Source organism: Hyaena hyaena, unplaced genomic scaffold (assembly GCF_003009895.1).
Source record: "Hyaena hyaena isolate Hyena2069 unplaced genomic scaffold, ASM300989v1 scaffold_473, whole genome shotgun sequence".
NCBI lineage: Eukaryota > Metazoa > Chordata > Mammalia > Carnivora > Hyaenidae > Hyaena > Hyaena hyaena.
This window is the reverse complement of record NW_024081105.1, coordinates 30,777-36,150: the sequence shown is the minus strand read 5'-3', so window position 1 is coordinate 36,150 and position 5,374 is coordinate 30,777.

Here is a 5,374-nt window from a genome sequence, read left to right as displayed (position 1 = left end):
TCTCTCTCTGCCACTCTTTCTCTCTCTCAATCTCTCTTTCTCTCTCTTTCTCAAAAAATAAATATTTAAAAATGATTAAAAGGTCATTTTATTCTGTACTTCTATTTCCATTATGCCTTAAATTCCAATAATATGAACTGTACTAGAAACTGTAGTTAAGCTGATTGACAAAGATAAATGACTAAATTATATGAAAAGAATAGCATTGCCATATGAACTTAGAATGTCCTCACATTGACAGTTTTGATACTGACCTTTCTATCCTAGGAAGTCAAAGTGCAATGAATTGAAATATGATACCTACGTTAAACTTGCAGAATTACACTTAAATAGTACTTCACAAAACTGGCCCTTCATATGGTCAAAGTCAGTCAAAGGTAGAATAAAATACATTGCAGAACTTAGAAGAGCCTGAACTGAAAGCTTGCATAAAAAAATTCAATTCTATGTCATTGTGAGTATGCTATAATCAGCTATAAATTGGTTGTGGAGGATGTACTTTAGACAGTATAATTTTCCATGAGGGATTTCTCAGGAGAACAGTGTCATCTAATACTAATATTATTTGGCAGAAAATAACCATGCAGGAGTGGGAGTGTTAAGATCTGACTCCTTATAAAAGACCAGAGTTTTGAGTTTTGTGTTTGGCAGTAAACATCCATGCTGTAGGAATATCTGGTTCATGCCTTTTCCATTCTTGCGAAAGCAAAGAAAGATGGCAGGGGCTTCTAGCTATGTCGTTATATCCACTTCCATCTTAATTGTGGAACTCTTAAGTTTCATCTTGACTAATGCAGCGTGTTGTGACAATGTATCCAAATTCTTGCACCAGCATACCACTTACTGGTCACTTCTAAATAGGAATGAGCATCTATCTCTCAGCAAGCGCTGGGGAAAGATGAAAACCAAGGCAGCCACTGTGAACATAGAGATTGAAATAACAGCGTATTTACAATGCCAGAGTTGGCTATGCTCACCCTGGAACATTTTCATTTGAACCGTTCCATTAGAGACAAATAAGCTTCTATTCTTCTATAAGCCATAGATTTGTGTGTGTGTCTCCTCTTTCCACAACTAACACAGAGGAAGAGCTATGAATTGAATCAAGAATTCAGAAGAACTATGAGAACTTTGGATTGTGATAAGCTGTGTCCACATTAGAGGGCAGATTGTCTCAGGGCATGATTTGAAATGAATGAGAATCAACTAACTGATGCTTGTTGCAGTATTGCCTACACACCCCTACCCCCCCTAAATAAAACATAATGGATTCTAGCTATGTCATATTTAAAGCCTCTTACAGAGATCAATTATAAACATTGGAAAATGCACAAATAAATTATTTGAAGGCCTCAGAGTACAACCAAGGAAACTTAACTTGAGTGACCTATACCTCATAGAAAAGGATAGCATTATAAGCCACACAATTCCCACAGGGCATTTTATCCAGGGCATGTGTGGATTAACAGTGCAAGGAATGGAAAATCAGGAGGAAAGAACATTCTGAGATTTTTGGCCTTTCAATTGCAATGAGGAAACAAAAACTGAACTTCCAGATTGTCAAAGCAACCTAATTTGAAAAGGTTGAGTAAACACAGGAAGAGATTAGCCTGATATTCTGCATATCATTCGCCATCGAAGCATAGGTGAATATATAAGTTGATGACACTGTAGTACTATGAGTCAAAATAGATTTAAAGCGAGAATATTATATAAAAAGGAACATTTAGCTATGATTAAAAGTTCAATTTTAAAAGCTATAAAAATCCTAAATTTTATGCAGCTAATAACATAAGTTTAAAATATATAATAAAGCAACAATTGACTAAAGTTGAAATTGAAAGATATTGAATCATAATTGGAGATACCGATACAACATACTCCACAGTACAAAAAAAGTCAGACAAAAACTCAAGAAAGATAATGTTTGAATATCAAGATTAAGAAACTTGATAAAAGTCATACTGACAGAATGTGGGAACTTTTAATGTTGACTAAATTCTGGGAAAATAGACATTTATTTAAAAGATCAAATATTAAAAGATACTAACCACAGTGACAGCAATCTAAAAATTACTACTAAAGACATGACACAAAAGTATTAAGCAACATAGTTCTAAATATGTTACATGCTATGTTTCAATGAAGAATTTACAAAACATTTTAAGTCTGATAATATTTTGTATCAAATAATACTGCAAGTAAAATGTGTATGTTTTATATACATAAAATATTTTGAATCAAACAATGCGAGTAAAATGCATTGTGCCTTTTGGGAACCTGCAGAATCTGTCTTCAGTGGGAAATTTAAAGCCTTAAGCTCATGTCAGAAACTCTAAGAATTAAACCTTTAACTACCAAAGTGCAATGAGTTGAATAGCCCTCAAAGGATGTGTCAACATCCTAATTCCCAGAACCTCAGATTCTTACCTTAATTAGAATAAGGCTCTTTATAGATGTGATTAAGTTAAAGATCTTGAAATAGAGAACATCTTTTTTTTTTTTTAATGTTTTATTTATTTCTGAGAGAGAGACAGCATGAGCAGGGGAGGGTGAGAGAGAGAGAGAGAGGGAGAGAGAGAGACAAAATCTGAAACAGGCTCCAGGCTCCAAGCTAGCTGTCAGCAGAGAGCCTGACACAGGGCTCGAACCCATGAACAGTGAGATCATGACCTGAGCCGCAGTCAGATGCCCAACCGACTGAGCCACTCAGGCGCCCCTGAAATAGAGAACATCTTGTGGATTCCTTTGGGCCCTTAGTTCAACATCAAGTTCCCTTGTAAGAGACCCACAAGGCAGAAGTGAGAGACAGAAGAGGAAGAAACAGTGTGACTACAGAGGAAGAGATGGGAGGGATGAATCCTCAGCCTTGGAATACCAAGAGCTGCCAGAAACTGGAAAATGCAGATTCAAACCTCCTGAAGAGATCGAGGAAGCACAGACTTTTCAGTGCCTTGAGTTTAAATATCTGGTATCCAGAACCGAGAGAGTACATTTCTGTTGTTTTAAGCCATCAATTTGTTTTAGCAGCCATGGGAAGCTAATATAGTAAGTAGTATATAAAGCTAGAAAAACCAAAGCAAAATACTCCCAAGAGAAGTAGGAGGAAATTATGATAAATATGAGATGAGAAATTAATTTTTAAAGGGGCACCTGGGTGGCATAGTCAGTTAAGCGTCTGACTCTTGATATCAGATCATGTCATGATCTCATGGTTTGGGGGTTCTAACTCCGTGTTGGGCTCTGTGCTGACAATATGGAGACTGCTTGGAATTCTATCTCTCCCTTTCTCTCTCTGCCCCTCCCCCCTCTCTGTCTATCAAAATACATAAACTTTAAAAAACCAAATAGCTCAGACTCCATCTCCTTTACACTAGCACAGAATACACACAATTATCAAAAGTTACATAATGGTGTCTCTACTTAATAATATTTTGGATTATTAGAGTCTTAATTCTTAGCTTTACCATTTAGAAACTTTACACATTGATCTTTATCTTTCTATTCTTCATTATTTAGCTAATCTTTCAGACCCACTACCTGTCAAGTCACCCACATTAAACATCTCAGCATCCCACAATAGTGACTAGTTCAAACAGCAGTACATTAACTAAGGTAATTCCTTCCACACTTTCCATTCTTTCTTTTTCAGTATAGATTATGTGTGTTAGAAGTAGATATCTTATCAATTACTGGAACATGAGGAGCACTGACAATATACAATTAGAACAGGAGCTAATCTGGCTAAGATTCTAGAACCAGAGTTTAACACAACAACTTGAAATAACATTGATTTGTCTATATCTGAAAATGTTCGAGTATGAAGAATTTAAACATGTTCATTTTAGAAGCTTTCTGTATAAAAAAGAGGATACATATGAATATTAAGTGGACAAATTATAGATTCTAAAGTTTGCTATTGCCTTTTTAATAATCCTTCAAGCCCTGCCCCATTTGCTTGAATATGATTAACCAGCCATAAATGCAAGAATAGACCTTGATTAGTTTAAGAAAACCGATATTATCTTATGTGTAATGTTTGTGGCTCAAAATTATTCAAGTTACCCAATATCTTCAAACAAGAAGAAAATAACGCTTTTATGTCAGAGTTGTCAGAAGACTGATTTTCCTTCCGTCCTGTTTCTGGATAATGAAACATACACTGCTGTGTATGGCGGTTAGCATTTTGCAAACTCTCATTGAAGCCTGGATTGGATAAGGGTATAGAAAAGAGATTCACCAAGAAACATAGCTTAGTGATGTAAAAGAACTATGTCTGTATTCCATCCAACCTCTAAACTATTAAGTTAAAACTGTCCATATATTGACGTTTTGGTTTAAACAAGCAAGAGTTTTCTATTACTTGAAACTAAAGCCCTTGGATATGGATCAAGATGGAAAGATGTTATCAGTATGACCTTTTGTTGTTTCGTTTTTTCAAGTGATTAAAAAGATGCTGTTTTCCAAGAGAGGATTGACTTTTGAAAGAGAACATAAATTTAGTGTGCACTTGCTGATTTCAAGTAACTTTGAAACACACAAGCAGATTTGTCAATCGTGTCATTGATCACAAACTCAGATGAGAAAACTAGAATACACAAAGCCCATAAATAACAAGTGAAGTATTTTATTTTTCAAGGGAGAAGTCTTAAAATAAACACAAAGAAGGGTTTCAACTGAACAATGTAGAAATACAGTAGTTTGCAGAGTGGAGGAAGACAATGAGCCTGAAAAATCTACTGAGGAATGGACAAAGATAATCACAGTAAAGCAAGGCAGTGTGATCTCTGTCTCTCTCTCCTCTGGCACACACACAGTATTTAAAGAAAGAAAAATACTACAATGTTGCCAAATTCTGTTGCTTGATCAAGTAAAGTGAAAATGAAACTGTTCAATAGATTTAGAGAATGCATGTCATTGATTATCTTAATGATAGGTGTTTCCATGAATTACATATAGGATTAGAAGTCAGACAAAGGCAGTTGAAAAGTTAGCAGAAAGTTCAGATTTAGAGGCAAAACAGGTTTGGCTGGTAAGGAAAAGAAGATGTGGGAGTCATAGATATGTGCAGTTTTAAGTATTTGTATGTGTTTGCATATCTTTTGTATTGTTTTCTGTCTAATAATTATTAATTGTAATAATAAATATAATTATTACTTTTGTTTGATAATTAATGGCTTATTTCTTAGAGCAGTTTCAGGTTTCTATAAAAATTGATATAGACATACAGAATTCCCCTTTCTGCCCATGGATGCTGCCAAAGAAGCATCCTTGAAGTCTCCCCTCCCGCTACTGTCAGGTCTAAATGAGAATCTCCCAAAGAGCCTGAATAACTGTAGAAGCTCTTCATCACAGGCTTAAGCTTTAAAAACAA